This window comes from Crocuta crocuta, unplaced genomic scaffold (assembly GCF_008692635.1).
Source record: "Crocuta crocuta isolate KB4526 unplaced genomic scaffold, BGI_CrCroc_1.0 scaffold270, whole genome shotgun sequence".
NCBI lineage: Eukaryota > Metazoa > Chordata > Mammalia > Carnivora > Hyaenidae > Crocuta > Crocuta crocuta.
In genome coordinates this window covers 2698121-2716620 of record NW_027527569.1, presented here as the reverse complement: position 1 = coordinate 2716620, position 18500 = coordinate 2698121, and the positions used below count along the sequence as shown (strand labels likewise).

The 18500-nt window shown below is 42.3% G+C and overlaps 1 long non-coding RNA gene across 1 annotated transcript; it reads right to left on the bottom strand.

Annotated features, from left to right (window-relative positions):
- Positions 1 to 8924: 8924 nt before the first annotated feature.
- On the bottom strand, positions 8925 to 18449 carry LOC144236763 (uncharacterized). The gene is made up of 3 exons (XR_013336640.1): positions 18365 to 18449; positions 18054 to 18094; positions 8925 to 9426 (listed from the first exon to the last, which is right to left on the bottom strand). It is a non-coding gene; the product is annotated as an uncharacterized LOC144236763 (long non-coding RNA).
- Between the last annotated feature and the right edge of the window lie 51 nt (positions 18450 to 18500).

The window sequence follows — 18500 nt, the reverse complement described above, 5'->3', positions numbered from 1 at the left end:
CCCGGGTTCCCTGCCAAGGGAAGCCGCGCACTCCTCTGCTTGGGGCGGGCTGGGGAGCTCGGGTTTCCCTATCCTTGCGATTTTCTTTAATGAATTTATTTTCCTAAATTAAGAACAATGGGAGGGAGGGATGAGACTCTGATTTGCAGACCTGCAAGAAAGTGTGACCGACCCTACCCCACCCTAGCCCCATCCCCCATCATCACCACCTACACTTTCCTCCCCCTCCGTCCTGGGTGCACTTAAAACCGATTTACAGGGTTTCCATTAACTAACTGTCTGTGCACGCGGCGCGCCTTCTGTCTTTTTCAATCTCTGAGCGGCCGGTTGGAAACCCGTACAGCCGCCGTCGCGGGGCTCAGCGACGGGATGGCTTTCCCAGCCCTGTCTTACTTCGCTGACGCTTCGGGACGGAACTAAGGGGCTTAATTTGAGCCAAGAGAGAGGTTCAAGGGACGCAATGAAACCTTGGGACCCTCGGCACAAGAAGCCACTAGGGAACAAGTTACAATCACGGTAGAAATGTGTCGTCTGGACCAGAGCATAACCTGGCCGCGGGCGGAGGCTTTGGACCAAAGACTCTGCCCTTCAACCCCGTAGAGTCGAGACGAATGAAAGTACGTTTCCCCCAACGACCAAAGAGTTGGACGCCGAAGGAGGGCTGCCGACTTTCTGCCAGCATCCTCTCCTTTTTACCGTCCCCTCCCCCCACTCGGCTCCACCCCGTTGGCCCAGAGCAGGAAGCCTGGCACTCGGGGTTGCCAAATTTTACTAGATGCACAGGAGGACGCGCCGGGTTCTAACACTGTAGCATCAGAAAAACGGTCCGGGAGAGGTTCAGATTACACACGTCTGTGCCCCGGTCACAAGCTCTGCACGTTTGGCCTTTTGAAGCCCAGAGGTTAGCCCTGCAGGGGTGAGCAACCGAGGTGCGGGAGGAGGCTCAGAGGGGAAGGCAGGGACCATGCCACTGGAATTGATCGCCAGCAATAGTAAAAGGGGAGGTTTTGTCCCCAATGTAAACCTCTCTTCCCTATTTGACTGACGTCTGCAAATTTGGCCTTCCCTCCAACAGGCTTGATATCCTCTGAACTTGCCTTTAGAATGACAAGAACTTGCAGAGCACCCACCCCCCTCCATTCCGCCCCACTAGCAGCTGCCTCCAGCTAAAGCCAGAGGAAGCCAGAGAGAAGGCTGGAGGGAAAGAATGGAGAAGAATGGGAATCTCCACCTCTGCACATTCTCTGACTACACACGGCCCACTCGAAGTCCCGCTGGGCAGCTGTCACAAAGAGCCCACACACGCGCACAGTGCACAGGCGTTTTCCCCCTTCAGATTCTCACAACCCGGGTGTCCGGCACAAACCCCCAGGGGCAGAAGCGCGTCCCGGACGGGAATAACCGGACGTGCACAACGCAGAACGGGGTCATTAGCTGGGTACCAGTGAGCTCTTCTACCCAGCCGGTGGAGAACTGTCCTTCGCTCGCGGGCCAGCCCTCTACCCGCACCCTCACTCAAATTCCTCCTTACAGACACAAGTGGGCTGGTGGCAGACTCAAGGACAGAGCCAAGACGCAGATAGATAAGTCCCAGCAGCCGCAGGCGGGTCATGCAGTCGCGTTGCGCTGGGGTTCAGCAGACATCCTGGCCTGCACAGGGGCGTGCAACCGCCAGGGACGCCCCTTGGGAAACAGACATCTACTGTCTAAGAAACGGAAAGCTGCTGCCTCGCAGGCCAGCCAAGGCTGGCTGGGGGTTGCATTTCGCCCAGGTGTGTGTGTGTGTGTGTGCGTGTGTGTGCGCGCGCTTTTCTTTCTTTATGTCCTTTTCGTTGTTTTTAATTTGTGATGGCAAAGTTGTACCCCTCCCCAGACAGTGAAACCCTGGTTTTACTGGGTTTTAATTGTTATTTAAATTCTAATTAGTTAACATACAATGGAATATTGGTTTCAGGAATAGATTCAGTGATTCAGCACTTACATACAACACCCAATGCTCGTCATAACAAGTACCCTTCTTAGTACCTATCACCCGTCTAGCCCATCCCCCACCCACCTCCCTCCATCAGTCCTCAGTTTGTTCTCCATCTTTTAAGAGTCTCTTCGGGTGTGTTTCTCTCTCTTAAAAGAGTTCTTTCCAGTTGATTTGGCTCAGAGCTGCGGAGTTGAGCAGTCAGTCACCCACTGGGGAGCCTAGGGCTGCCTTTTCCAGAATTGGGAGCCTCCCTCCCCCACCCAAGCACTCACATTGTTCTGCTCTCCAGCCCAAAGTGATATCCTGGGGACCCCGGTAGCCATCTTCTCTTCCTTAAGGCATTCTCATTCACCGACTTAGATTTAATGCTTTTGAAAATAGTTGCTGCAAAGGTCTGCCAGTAACAAACCACTGGCCGCAAACACCCTCGGTTCCTCAGAAAAGAAAAATCTCTAGGCAATATTTCCAAAGTAGGTTGACAGGAAGAGGAAGGAAGGGACACCGGTTCAGGGAGTACACAAGACATACATCCACAAGCTAATCCAAACGTACTCATTTTCAGGAAAAGGAGTGCAACTCAAGGTTATGCAAAGGGGAGCCGATGGATGGGGGTGGAGGGTGCAGAGCCTTCCAGCGGTTTGGCTTCCGGGGGCCATTCTGCAAGTTAGACTCCCGGTATGGTAAGTGGACAAATAAGTTAAAAAACGTGTAAATCCTCTTGACATCTGACCCCCTTTTGCAGAGTGTCCAGTTCTTGATGCCCCTTGGAATCCGTTAATATTTGCAACAAATTGGGGCGCCTGGGTGGCTTGGTTAAGCGTCCGACTTTCGCTTAGGTCATAATCTCGCGGTTCGTGAGTTCGAGCCCCGCGTCGGGCTCTGTGCTGACTGCCGGCTCAGAGCCTGGAACCTGTTTCAGTCTGTGACTCCCTCTCTCTCTGACCCTCCCCTGCTCACACTGTCTCTCTCTCTCTCCTAGAAATAAATAAAACATTTTTAAAAAAATATCTGCAACACATTGACATTTATCGACTGAGGCAGAGCTCGTTGAATTTATTCAGTTTGGACGCTTTCTGTGTCTTATTCCTCAGGTTATACCCTGGGCTCTGCCTTTCCTCAATCTCACTATCATCTGTTCCCACCTCTTCTCCCTCCGACTCCTGGGCTCCTGGAGGGTCCAGAGGCCCAAATTCCTTGTCCGACAGCGCGATCTAGCGGTGAGCGCGAGCACTGGCGTCGGAGGTCAAAGTTCCAGAACCGAAAGCCAGAAGTTGAGTTTTAAGTGAGTTTTTGAAAAATGTGTCATTCATCTATCTGACTCCCAGCAATGGCTGAGAGGCGACAAGCTGGGAAAACAAGTGAGGAGTTGGCATAAACTTTCTTTGTGTCCATTAACTAATTGCCTATAGAAATCCTTGCCCCAAGTCTGCTGCAAAGTTCTGCTCAGGGATAAACTTAAAATGTGTTAATTTCAGGAAGGAGTTCAGATTACAGGATCCTGCTAGTTTATAAAAAGGTAAAAGCAGGCTTTTCATTGATTTGCTTGGGGTTAACCTAACCGGCATTGCAAGTTGTGAGAGTGTTTCCTCTGCTAGTTCTTGCCTATGTACCTCCTGGGGAAGGAAAGAGAAACCCAGCCTGAATGTGCTCCGTTGGTTCAGTTCTTGGGGGTTGGATGTGTGCTGTACCCATCTTGGGTCTTGGGTGAAGAAGCCCTTTGAGATAAGGGTGTGAAAAGAGGAAGTAATATTCTGCCCACGCTGATCTTCAGAGGCAGAGAGGCATTGTATCTGAACAGTCAAGGAGTCACATCAAAAACAGTGTGTCTGAATCCTCTCCTTTAGAACCCTGTGCATGAAGTCAAAATACATTTGATGAGCACCTCCCATGTGCCCGCACAGTGACAAGCTCAGAGCAGTGGATACAAAGATAATTCAGATGAAGCCTTGCCCTCAAAACTCTGTCAAGGAACACCCAGGGCACCTGAAGGAATTTCACTGGCCCACTTACATCTCTTAAGAGATTATGCCTTCAAAATGTTTTAAAATTAAAAATGAGAAGCAGTAGGAAACTACCCTCTCTGTGCTAGCAAAGCTGAAGAATTTAGAGACCAGAGCCATCCCTAAAGGAAAGGAGAGCAACATATTGTGCTCCTGCCTTCTTGACTCTTCATAAAGACCTATTCCAGCGAAGTCTCCAGACTTGTGCACACCTCATCCAGACCTCTCGTTTATCCTGAAACAATCTCTCCCTGTCAGCTTGTGAGCAGCTGTGGAGCAGAAAACAGTAACTGCATCACATTTGTCCTCCCACCCAAGGTGGCGAGTTCAACCTCAAGTCACCTCAAAAAGTGTGGTTATGTGGAAAGCTATGAAGCTTCAAACAAACAAACAAACACCCTGCATCCAAATACAATATCTTCCTAGGATGAACCATTCAGTTTGATAAAAGCCAAATGCTGATGGGAGTCGATTATTCAGTTAGCTCTGACCTCCTTGAGAAAACTGTGAAAGATAAAAGGATGGGGTGCTTGGGTGGCCTAGACAGTAAGCGTCTGACTTCATCTCAGGTCATGATCTCACGGTGCATGAGTTAAAGCCCCATATTCGGATCTGTGCTGACAGCTCAGAGACTGGAGCCTGCTTCAGATTCTGTGTCTCCCTCTTTCTCTGCCTCTCCCCTGCTCCTGTTCTGTCTCTCCCTGTCTATCAAAAATGAATAATTTTTAAAAAAAATTTAAAGGAAACGCATTCACTTAAGAGTTAAGAAAGCATGGGGCACCTGGATAGCTCAGTCGGTTAAGCGTCCGACTTCAGCTCGGGTCACGATCTTGTGGTCTGTGGATTCGAGCCCTGCATCAGGCTCTGTGCTGACAGCTCAGAGCCTGGAGCCTGCTGCGGATTCTGTGTGTCTCCCTCTCTCTCTGCCCTTTCTCTGTTCATGCTCTCTCTCTCTCTCTCAAAAATAAATAAACGTTAAAAATTAAAAAAAAAAAAGACTTAAGAAAGCAAGCAGTTGTGACTTCATTTCTGTAAGATTCAATACTGCTCAAGTCACCCTTACCACCTCGAAACACAGAATCTATTTATTTGATAACTATCAAAGTAGCAGCAGGTCCAGAATTCCTAGTCAGACCACTGCTCTGTGTGTGGACAGTTGGTATGTGTACACTGACATAAATTTGCAGGTTGCTGGGAAAATGTGAAAAATCATTAGGAACTCATTTTTCAGGATTTGGTAATGGCCTTCAAACTCACTACGTAATACACTGAAATGCAGTAGTGATGAAATCATACTCAGAAAAGGATTTATTGGTCCCAATTGGAACTCCTGTGTAGGATGAAGTGTAACCAGACCAAGGTTCCACTTGATAAAGGATTTTTATACACTTACTATTTCATTCAGCTACATTTAAGAAGCACAGACACCCAGGTATTCAAGGCAGACAGAATTCCAGACTTTGAAATGTTCCTAAATCCAATATGGAGTAGAATGCGCCCTCTGGTGGAAAAGAGGGAAAGGATGGCCATTAGCCGACTAGACTCCTTAATCATTTTGATCTTAATGTTTCATTCAGCAAACATTCATGAGGTTCACTAGAAACTGTGGGGGATTTTTTTTTTAAAAAGCAAATCAAAAGAGGTTGTGTCCATAAGAAGTGTAAATGTAGTAACAAAGACCAAAGTCAAAAAACTCAAGAGAAGTCTGGAGACAGTGTGTAACCGGAAACTGACAGACCAGTATAAAAAAAAAGAATTGGAGGTGGGGGGAGGGAATCATGGTTTACAGAAACAAGACAAAAGACATTACAGGAAGCAATCAATTCAACCCACGATTCAGAACATTTTTCAGAAAAGAAGCAATTTCTCCACAAACCAGTTTCTCCATAAATCAGTCTCTAAAATCCCATGACAAGAAAAAAGGGGGCAAAGAGTAGATTGTTATGAAAAAATATTTAGGAGCCATAGCAACCAAATAATAACAATAATAATAGTTGTCAAGAACTATTTTAGGATCTGAAATTGTATCCTACTTGCAAGCTAACAAGTTAACATACTGCAGATTCACAAGATGCTGGCAGAACACACAAGGAACCAGAGACAAAGGACTGTGTTACTGACAGCAATAGCAGTAGCCAGAGTATCATTATTTGCGCTGGTTCTCTGAGCCCCAGTTCCCACAGGGTAGTGCAAAGAAGGGCCTGTGACCCTTACATACGCACTGGGTTGCACTGAGGGAACTGAACTGAGCTTGGGGAAGCCATGTCTTTTCTAAGGGCAGTCAGCCTGCCTGACTCTTGCCCTGAAAGGAGGCATTATCTTTGTTACACTAGACAGTAAACAAACTTGCCCTTTGCTCTGGAGGGAGAAATTACCTCTGTGTTCTTAGGCAGCTAGTATACAAGCTTCCTAGAAGCGATCCTCTAAAATAAAAGCATTCAGTACCTCTGCTCAAAAGACATGCAGAAGCAGGAGAGACCCACCGGAGAGACGTCTCCCGACAGTAAGAATGGTTGCAAGTTCGTGGAAGGAAGAGAGCAGTATATGCTGAAGTGGTCCCTAAAGAATTTCTGGAGGAGGAAGACTTTAAAGGACTAGCAGTTAACATTCCAAGCACAAGATTCAAAATGAGAAGTTGAAAAAGAAAAATAGCAAAGGGAGAAGAAATATACCGGGCAATAAATAAAACATTGTTGTTTTAGCAGAAATTTTGTCAACATGATGGAATAGTAGTGGAGCCTGGAAGTAGCTGAGATTCTGGAATTTAATCCTTTAAATATAATAATTACTGAGCAAATAATTGACAGGGTGTATCCCAGTCACTGCTCAAAGCATTTTACATTCATCAGTCCATGGCATTTAATTTTTTGTGCTATAGAGAAGGACTTGAGGTTCAGAGGAGTTAAGTGATTTACCAGTTAATTTTGGAGCCAGATCTAAACTCATCTCTCTGATACCTAAGCTCATGGTCTTTCTGGTATATTAAAATGAATCTCTGTTACACAGAAGAGTGATAAAAATCTTGTTGCAAAAACCCTAATCTGGCAATCAGGCTCACAGTAACTTGCTGGAAAGACAGCCTACAAGCAAGGAGATGGGGAGAGGTTGGGCCAGAGTCCAGGCAAGAGACTTAGAGGGTCTATCTTGTGGTGCTCACGACAGTGGCATGCAAAGAGGAAGGTGACAGGTGTTAGGAAGTCAAGATGGGAAAAAAATCTTACCATGACTGAGCAAAGTCAGATGACTGAATGACATGCCAGAGGCAGAGAGAGAGGGAGACAGAATCCCAAGCAGGCTCTGAGCTGTCAGCAGAGAGCCTGATGCAGAGCTCGATCTCACAAACTGAACCACAAGATTATGGCCTGAGCTGAAATCAAGAATTGGTTGCTTAACCATGTGAGTCAACCAGGCGCCCCTAAATACAGATTTTTTTAATAGAGAGAGAGAGATGTATCCTTCCACCCTCCACCCCCCCATTTTCCCCAGAATTTTGCAAAGTGTGAAAAACTACTGAAGAGTCACATTTGCACTCTGTGTGACAGGCAGTTATTCAAAGGGAAAACGATGGCATTGTTGTTCCTTGGCTCTTCTGCAAGCTAGTTCATGGGTGGCTGAATACATAACACTGCATGTGATACAAAAAGCATCTGGGAAATGTTTAAACAATTTTCTCCATCCTCCCCCTGTCTATGCTGCCCAAGTTCTGGACTCACTAGGCTGAAAGTACATTAAGTCCTCACTCATTGTTCAAATTGAGAAAATCATTTCAAACTTTCACACGTCGTCTAGTTTTTTTTAGTGTAGTTTTATTTATTGAATGGCTTCTTTTCTTAGATTTTTGGTTTTTCTGCTAGTAGCAATGGCTTTGAACAAGACCACTAACTACCCCCAAAATAAAAGATTCTATTCTCTGATGTCAGGAATACTTAAGGGCGTGCTCACAACACAGATGTAGGAAACCAAGTATTGATTTCTTGAGGACACTCAAGATGCTATTTCTTGTTCTTACTACTGCTGACATTAAGATATATATCCAAAGATTAGGACAGAATTTGGCTTATTTCTTCTAATGGAAATGCTATAATATTTTTTTTTACTATATGTACTTTCAGTAGATGAGTTGAATATTTTTTTAAAAAAAGGTTTATTGATTTATGAGAGGGAGAGAGAGATGCACAGCAGGCTCCGTGCATGGAGCAGTGCTGACAGCAATGAGCTCAATGTGGGGCTCAAATTTATGAACTGTGAGATCATGATCTGAGCCGAAGTCAGACACCCAACCAACTGAGTCACCCGGGTGCCCCATGAATAAGATTACAAGTTAGCCTCATCTATCTAATGATGATAGAAATTGTCACAGAATGATAACAGAACGCTGATGTTCTATTATTGTGGAAGAAAGAGAGAAGGGGAAATGGGAGCAGCCAGCCGACTGTACAACCAAACAGGATCTTAGAAATCATGTAACCCACTCCATCCCTTCACATTTACAAAACCTGAGAACCAGAGCAGTTCAGGAGCTTGCTCAATAGCATATTTCTATCATTGGTGCCAGGACTAGAACCCAGGTGCCAGCTGCCTGGATTGGTCTTCTTGCCATTGTTCTGGGTACCGTATTCTTGAGCATGTCATTAATTTAGCAAAACATGTTGGGACTCATTGCCTCACTGCCTCAAGAATGGGTTTGGACTAGAGCAGTGGAAGCTCGCTGCCTGTCATAACATACCTGCATCTGAAATCTTTTAAAGTTGAAGCAAAACAAAATTGCCACAAATAGGCAGTGATATATACACCTAGGTGTGCCTGGCCCACCCAGCACTTAGCGGTCCCGCTGACAGAGCTGCTAATAAGGAGGCCAGGCGTCCCAGGGCAAATGCCATGTGTTCTGAGTGAAGGTGCAAGGACAGGCCCATCACAGTGGACTGTGTCATATGACAGGCAGTGACTGCTTCCTTCCTGAGACCGTCTTTGGGAATCCATGAGAACAGTGCCACACCTACTTTAATCTCTCATCTCCTGAAAGTGCCCACAGCTGGCACGCTACTGCATCAGAATGGTCCTGCTGCTGGCAACAGGGAACAGAAATAAGAGGGACTAAAACACTCATGGAAGTCAGAAGGTAGGCAGTCCACATCTGAGCTGCTGGACTTGTTCCATGAAGTCCTCAGAAGCCCAGGCATCTATCATCTTGTCAGTCCACAGCTGAGGTCTCTATTTCAAGGTACCACATCGTCCAAGATGGCTGTTTTGGCCTCAGTCATGACACAGAAATCTTAGCCAAAAGGAAGAAGCATTCAGAGGAAGATTCGCACAAGCTGCTCTGTGATGATTGTGATTCTATTTCTTTGGGCAGAACGTAGTCACATGGCCACATCTAGCTACAAAGGAGGCTTGACAACGTAGTTTATTCGGGCCACCCAGGTGCCCGTCTTTAACTCTGAGGTTCCATTACTATGGAAGAAAGAGAGAAGGAATAACGAGGGATGATCAGCAGACTGTACGACCAAAAAGGACCTTAGAAACAAGCAGACCCTACCACTGAGAAACAGCAATCCAGTGGTAAACATTCACCTTCTGTGGACATCTGGGCTGGGCTGGGCACTTCGTAGCTAAAAAGTAAGCTAAGCCAATCCCTGTCCAAGGTGCCAAGTAGTCCTGGTTACTGACATCAGATTTAATAAGACCTTCATCAGAATTTTGACTCATTCCACTCAGTCTGGAGAACTGGCTGCCAAGAACAGAGGAATCTCCTTTGTGCTATTGTCTTCAGAAATTCCTTAGCTCCTATTAACTTCTGGCCCTCACACTTAGCATAATTTTGAGATTGGCTCCACTTGAAAGCAAAGCCATCCTGTGAGCTAGACGGCCTATGGAAACAGCAGGTCCCCAGAGAACAAAGGGGCCATGGAATCATCCGTGATGACATCATTGCATAGACATGTGTTTTCCCTGGCGTGTCATTGACTCCGTTAAAATTTCATTTCATCTTTCCTATCACAGAGGGCATTGCAAGGATTACATGACATCTTTTTTATAAACAAACACTAAGCTGGAACACAAAAAAGGCAAAACAAATGGAGTTATAAATAGAAAGGGAATATAGGAAAATTTCCAGGAAAATGTAGGAGTTTTATAAATGACTACGACTGAACTTCTCCTATGAAAAGATGCTTGTGTTAGAGACAATGGAAGAATCACAGAAGGATCTTTCCACCTCCTCAGATATGAAGAAGGCTCCTAGCGTCTCAGGTCAATTTGAGTCCCATTTCAAATTCACTGCAGTGTAACTTGAGTATTCTTTGTCGTGTTACACAAGCTAAAACTGAAGGGAACATCACAGACACATCTAAAACCTCACAATTTTAGGGGCACCTGATTGGCTTAGTCAGTTAAGCTTCAGACTTCAGCTCAGGTCATAATCTGACAGTTCGTGGTTTGAGCCCCACATCGGCCTCTGTGCTGACAGCTCAGAGCCTGGAGCTTGCTTCGGATTCTTTGTCTCCCTCTCTCTACCACTCCCCTGCTCATGCTCTGTCTCTCTCTCTCCTCAAAAATAAATAAACCTTAAAAAATTAAAAAGCAAACAAAGAAAACCTCACAATTTTGTTTTCTGGATCTGAGATGGACTTTGTGGGAAGAAATTTATGAATGTACCACCAACTACTACTCTAAAGCATGTGGGATGTTCTAAAGGGGCAGGAAAAGAGATTAGATGAATCAGACAGAAGGGACCATTGATGTGGTAGTTATAGAGTGAAAGTCAAAAGAAGGTTCAGCAGAAGAGAATTCAGGGGGGAAAGCACTTTGTAAAATTGGCCAATTAACTTGAATTCTAGAATCTATATCTTGTTTATAATTTTTAGTTTAAATGCAGAGGTTATTTTAGTTCTTATTAGGTCAATAAGGCCTTTCAATGATCAAACTTGACTCTCAATTGTAACTTTCAATAGAACAATATGTATCCGTCATATTATAAAAAGACAGTTTACTTCAAACTGTTAAAAAAAAACCCTTTTCTACAAATACTTATTTTGTTAGAACAAGACCATTTACCACAAAGTGTGGATAATTAATATACAAATGATCTGTCTTTGGAGTCAACAATTTTATAATAAAAGTATGAAAAAGTTTTAAAATAAATAAATAAATAAAATTGGCCAATTAAAAGACACTGATGAAGTATATATTTGCACTTAGCAGTACATCTCAATGCAATGCCCACAACAAGCATTTGAGGCAGATGGAGCTGCTCGTATTTCCTCAGTGTCTCAGATGGAGGAGAAAAAAAAAAATCTGGTGTTGAAATCAAAGGTTACAGGATTTGCCTAAAGCCAGGTGACTAGAAAGCAGCACAGCTGCTTCTCAAACCCCAAGCTGCCACCGCAGCTGGCAAAGAAGTAAAATGGATGCCTTGCCCCAGTCTCCCTCCAGCCTGGTTGTTGGCCATTTGCTGTGTGGCTGCCTCATCTTGGAATGCTGCTCTTCCCAGCTTTCACTCATCCCTCCACTCAGACTCTCCATGCTCGGAATGGCTCTCCCTCCCAACTCAGGGCCAGAGCTTTGGACACTGGCCCTGACAAATCTTGATAAAGTGATCCTATCTGAGCAGCTTCCTGAGGTCTTTGAGTTCTAATAAAGTATTGGGGGGACAATGACACTGCAAGGAAGGAATTTCAAGTATCGCCATCTAAACCACTGGAGGAATTATTTGGGAGGAATGGGCCTTATTCAATATCTTTCTACTCTAGCAACCAAAAACACCCCAGACTTCAGAACATATATCCATTTATTTTTATTCATTTTTTTAGTAACTTAGCAATATCTGACAACCATAAAACCAGAAATGTAAAAGCACTTATGAACTGAAAATCACGTACACTGCTGGTAGAAGTATAAATTGGCACCACTGCTTTGCAAATGGTTAGCATTTTATTATAAAATTAAACACACGCTTACTGTACAGCCCAGAAATCTCAACCCTACATACTTTCCCAAGAGAAATGAAAATCTGTCCACATAGGGGCGCCTGGGTGGCTTAGTCGGTTAAGCGTCTGACTTTCAATTAGGTCATGATCTCGCGGTTTGTGGGTTCGAGCCCCGCGTCGGGCTATGTGCTGACTGCCAGCTCAGAGCCTGGAGCCAATTTCAGAGTCTGTATCTCCCCCTCTCTCTCTGACCCTCCCCTGCTCACGCTGTCTCTCTCTCTCTCCTAGAAATAAATAAAAAATATTAAAAAAAAGAAAAGAAAATCTGTCCACATAAAGATCTACATATGAATCATTATAGCAGCGTTATACCCAATAATTAAAAACTGGAGACAACTATAACATCCATCAAGTGGATAAACTTATTTAGATCCTGCATAAAATAGGTACTACATAGGCATGAAAAGGAATAATCCACTGATATGTGCAACATGGGTGGCTTGCAAACACATTATGCCTAGTGGAAAGAGTCAAATTCAAAGGAGTATAGACACACCTTGGAGATATTGTGGGTTTGGTTCTAGACGACCACATTCATAAAGTGAATATTGTAATAAAGTGAGTCAAATGAGTTTTTTGGCTTTCCAGTACGCATAAAAATTATCTTTACACTACATTGTAGTCTAATAAGTGTGCAATAGCATTGTGTATAAAAAACAATGTACATGCCCTAATTTAAAAATACTCTACCACTAAAAAATGCTAGCCATCATCTGAGTTTTCAGAGAGTCATAATGTTTTTGCTGATAGAAAGTCTTGCCTCACTGTTGGTGGCCACTGACTGAACAAGGTGGTGCTTCTTGAGGGTGGGGGCGGCTGGGGCAGTTTCTTAAAATAAGGCAACAATGAAAATTGCCATAACAATTGACTCTTCATTTGAATACTTCGAGTCCATTATATGGTTGTTAAGTGCCCTAATTTCAACACTGTTGTGTCTCAGGGAATAGGAGGCCCAAGNCGGGCACAATTTGTGGCACCCCAAAACAAATACGATAGTAATACCAAAGATCTTTGACCACATAACAAATATAATAATAATAATAATAAAGGTTGAAATATTGCAGGAATTACCAAAATGTAACAGAGTCAGTAAACAAATGCTGTGGAAAAGTGACGCCAATAGACTTGTTAGATGCAGGATTGCCCCAGACCTTCAATTTGTAAAAACGCTTTATTTGTGAAGCAGAATAAAGTGTAATAAAATGAGGTATGCCTGCACATGATGTGTATGATTCCATTAGTACCAGCAGCATAGCACTAACAAAACTGCAGAGACAAAAATCAGAGTGTTTTCCAGGGGTTGGACATGGGGTAAGGGAACAGCTGCAGAGGAGCAACTAGAACTTTCAAGGGTTGTAGAAATGTTCTATATTACAACTGTGGTGTGCTTACAAAGTGGTATACACTTAGCAAAGTTCATTGATCTATACAATTTTTAAATGTTAATTGTATTGATGTGAATTACTCCTCAATAAATTTCACTTTAAAAGTATATTAGGAGTGCCTGGGTGACTTAGTTGAGTGTTGGACTTTGCTCAGGGCACAATTTCTCAGTTCATGAGTTCAAGCCCTGAGCTGGGCTTGCTGCTGTCAACGTATAAATAGCCCACTTCAGATTTTCTGTCCTTTCTCTCTCTGTTCCTGCTCACCCTCACTTTCTTTCTCTCAAAAATAAATAAAACATTAAAAAAAACTTTTTAAAAGTATGTTAAAGAAAAATATGTTTGAGATATTTTGAATCTCAGATCTGAGGGAAAAAAAGTTTAAGGAAGAATTTATTGCATATTTGCTATAAGTCAGGCACTTTTCTGGGATCTAGGAATGTAGAGATGAAAGACAGTCCATGACTTTAAGGAGCTTATAGTCCAGTGGAGAAGAGACAGGAGCAAATAAAGCCACAACATTGAGTGACAGGTGCATTGGTGGAGATACGCAGAGTGGGCTGGAGCATGCCGTGAGGGACCTAAACCGGGTTTCTAGAAATGATGGACTCCCTAATGAAAGATGATGCTTGAGTTTGAACCAAGCTGCTGTAGGGGTTAGTCAGCCAGACAACAGAAGGACACCCTTAACTAAGTAAGTATAAAGTACAAAAACAAAGAGAAAGAGAGAGAGAGAGAGAGAGTTTTCATTGATCAGCTCTAGTCTTGAAAATTGCCAAAATGAATAAGGCAATGAACGAATAGGAGAAAAATTAGACATGTCAGAAAGCAAATTCCATGGTAGTGGGACATATTAAAATGTGAACTGTTCTTTCCCAAGGAAGTGGTAGATGATGTTGAGAATCCAGAAAACCAAGTTCATAAGATAAACAAGACTGTTACATGTTAAGAACAACCAGTCCTTGCTTTAGCATAGTGGCCTATTAATTCTTCAATGACTCAAGAGTCAACACAGACTTTACTGATCTGCTCCATTTCTAAGATTTACTACTTTCCTACTTTATGTCCTATCTACTTCAATTCACTAATTGAATTAGTGAAGTATGACTTCGACTTTCTTCTTCCTACGTGTTCACCTTTATTTTTTAAATGTTTATTTATTTATTTTTGAGAGAGAGAGAGAGAGAGAGACTGAGTGGGAAAGGAGCAGAGAGAGAGGGAGAGGGAGAGAGAATACCAAGCAGGTTGTGTGTTGTCAATACAGAGCCCAATGTGAGGCTCAAACCCATGAACCGGGAGATCATGACCTGAGCTGAAACCAAGAGTCAGTCACTTAGCAAGCTGGGCTACCCAGACACCCCACATTTTCATCTTTTAAAAAAAATGTAAGCATATAAAAATCTGGCTGGCTGTCATGCTGTAACATTGTGAGACATATAAAATCATTTAGCCTGATGTGTTAACTGCATGATACCAAAGTCCCTTCCCAAAGAGGCAAGACAAACAGTACATTCTGATGATCTATCTAAAGCATATACATAGTCTCATAAAGCAGGTTCCTGCATGTTATCTCACAATACTTCTATTTCTGTTCTCTTGGCCAGAACTGAGTCACATGGGCTCCCCTAACTGGAAGGTAGGAAGGAACACATAGTCTTTACAGCAAGCAGTCACATGCCAGCTGCTAGCAAGGGAAGAATGGGTAGTGGAGGATAAGCAGGAATCTCTGAATCAAAGATGAGATTTCCCTTATCCCTCAGAATATTGGAACCATAGAGATAATCCATTTTCTGATTAAAACATAAACTTCTAGAACTTCATTGTCAATTCTCCTCTGATTTGGAACTATTTGTTTTTTCATTCCATATAACCCTGGAGTCTCACAGGTTACTTTACAAAGCACTAAGGACAGGGGCACCTGGGTGGCTTAGTTGGTTAAGCGTCCGACTTTCGCTTAGGTCATGATCTCNAACAACAACAACAAAAAAAAAACCCCAAAGCACTAAGGACAGTGCCTGGGATAGATAAATGCTGGCTGTTATGGTCATTGTCTCTATGTCCATGAAGCCATTGAATCTAATAGTCACAAAAGAGACGGTCTCATCTAATCTCTGCTGCCCTCTCCCACCCCTTACTTGGATGCTCATTTAAAGTCTTGGTACCTCACTAAAATTAAGGAGATGAATTTGGTATATTAGTGCTATAGAAAAGCAAATAGCACTTAATATATTTATAAAATGAGAAAAAAAGTCTTTTGCAGAGTTGTGTCTCCTATTAAAAATACTTTTTACTGCATTCAATTCCATCTCTTTGTGGCTTATCAAATATGCCTGGTTGTTTCTGCCTCTATTAACTGCAACTTTTTTTGTGAATTCTTTCTTCATTTGTGAAATTAGAATTTCTGTACTGTAGATGATAGTACCAAAACCTCCCAAATAAAAGGTTCCACATATATATGCTTATTTTTAAATTACTGATCATCAGCTTGTAATCAGGCACATTTTCTAACAAATTGACTACATTCTTGGTAACAAAATTGAACAAAATTACAGTTGCCTTTTCCAGTTTCTGCTCCTTAGCCACTGATGGTCTTTCCCAAATTTGCATATTGCTTTCTTTTTATTATTCAGGCTCTTCTTTTCAAGAATGTCACTGAAAACTTGACAAGAAAATACTGAAAATTTTCAGCTTTCTGTGTATCTTCTGCTGTGAACCACAGTCCAAGAAATACCATTTTGTTGTATATGCTAGTGTTATATTTTGGTAGATAAGGTATTTCCTGATGGCTAATTTTGCAAGACAGACCTGAGAAAACCCAGATAAGATTGTTGAGCTATTATTTTTATTTTATTAGAAAGCATCCTGGGTAATTTCCATAGCATCAAAATTACATAAGGGAAAAAGAGTAATAACTACATATTTTCATTAACTAGTATAATAACAAATAAATCTGAGAGAGGACATTTCCATTAGATTTCTTTTTCTAGAAAATTAAATAGAAAACAGCATTACAATTTACTTAAGGACAAACTGTTTTGAGAACTGAATTTATAATTAGGCCAAAAGACAAATCACATGAATGATTATACAAAGGAAACAAATTTGCTTCCAAACAACCTTATAAAAAAGAGTCAATCCAACAGATCTTGGATCATATTCTTTAGGAAACTCATTCATCTCTTGGGAACTCTGAGTAAAAATAAAATATTTCAAGTGTTTCCTTATACACTAATAAGTGCAAAATATGAACAATGTTTCTAACATCTTTGTCTCATAGCTATCCACAGTCTAAAATCAAGAAGTCAAATTTTATTCCCTCTTTTCTAATACACAAACACCTCATCATCACAAGAAGTGGCTCCAAATTCCTTATTCTTTCTTACGTTAGATTGAGACCTGTGAGCAAACTTAGCAGACCCAACATTTAATGCCACCTTTAAACCATTCTGTACACATTTATTCAACATACAGTGCAGATTGGATGAAACTTAATACCTATCAATAAAAATTGTATGCCTTTTCCAAAGAAGTGGCACTGGGTATATAACTTTGTATTTTAACTTATTTTCAAATGTCTCTTAATGTGCAGTTTTTCCATCCCTTCCCTTATGAGTAATGAAAGGAAGGGACGAAAAACTGTACCCTATGTCACCAGAAGTCAAATGGCACAGATCTGTTGGATTCGTTTGTTAGGACTTCCAAAACAAAATACCACAGGCTGGGTGGCTTAAATAACAGAAATTTATTTTCTCATTGACCTAGAGGCTGGAAGTACAAGATCAAAGTATCAATAGACTTGATTTCCCTTAAGGCCTTTCTCCTTGGCTGCAGACAGCTGCTTTCTCTCTGGGTGTTTCGGTTCTCAGAAGTACAGGGTGTGGCTTCTCCCTCTGCCTCCTAATCTCTTTTTTTAAAATTAATTTGTTTGTTTAATTTAAATCCAAGTTAGTTAACATATAGTATAGTCATGATTTCAGGAGTGAAATTCAGTGATTCATTACTTATATAAAACACCCAGTACTCATCCCAACAAGTGCCCTCCTTATATCCCACCACCCATTTAGCCCATCCCCCGCCCAACACCCCTCCAGCAATCCTCAGTTTGTTCTCTGTATTTAAGAGTCTTTGTGATTTGCCTCACTCNACTGGGTTGTTTGTTTTTTGGTGTGGAGTTTGGTGAGTTCCTTATAGATTTTGGATATTAACCCTTTATCTGATATGAATGATCTCCTTTTCTTATAAGGACACTAGACATATTGGGTTAGGGTCGAGCCTAGCCATCCCTCTTTAACTTAATACCCTTTAAAGGTGCTAATTCCAAAATAAGGTCACATTTGCAGATAATGGGGGTTTCAACATATGAATTTGAGGAAGATGTAATTCAGCCTGTAACATTTGTTACATACTAAAATGTTAAAATCAGACAGGGAAGGACTTTATTTCAACCCCTGACAGACTTTGGTTACAAAATCCTAAAATGTATCTACTTTATGTGGTATCTCATATTTTACTTTGGGATTCCAAATCATTCTCTACACAAGAACATTTGCAGAAACAGAAGGAACAAACACAGATTCATTTCTTAATTTACTCCAACTTGCTAAGGCTCCTACTTGCTAAGGTTGGATTAGTATTCTGAGAGGGATAAAAAAAAAAAAAAACAGCAAAAGAGTCCCTGTTTTTATTAAGGTGACTTATCTCTTCCACTTACCTTTGTGACTTTTGAAACCAGGAAACCTCTTGGAAGACACACTAAAGGATTTAAAATTTAGAACTTTAAAAAAAATTATTCATTCCTTGGAAGCCACATCATGGCAAATATATGTTATGTTTTTGATGGGGAAAAATCTGTTATAAGATGGCCTACAGGACTGACAGGGAAATTCCAGTCCCTGACTGAAGACTCCCCTTCCGAGTTCTTCTTCCCACCCTGCTTTCCTGCCAGCTCAAGGAATTACTATGAATGTGGAATGCGGACGTAACAGACTAAATTGTCCCCTCCGCTTAGCTTGGGGCTCCGACCTCTGGAGAGTGATCTCTTCTGAGCCCACTGGTGAGAAATCAACCTCCTGCCTTCCAAGATCTCTGAGTGCCGCTTGGTTCTTCCACCGGGTGATCCAGACCAGGTTCTGTAACATTTGGTTCTCTGACTAGGAAA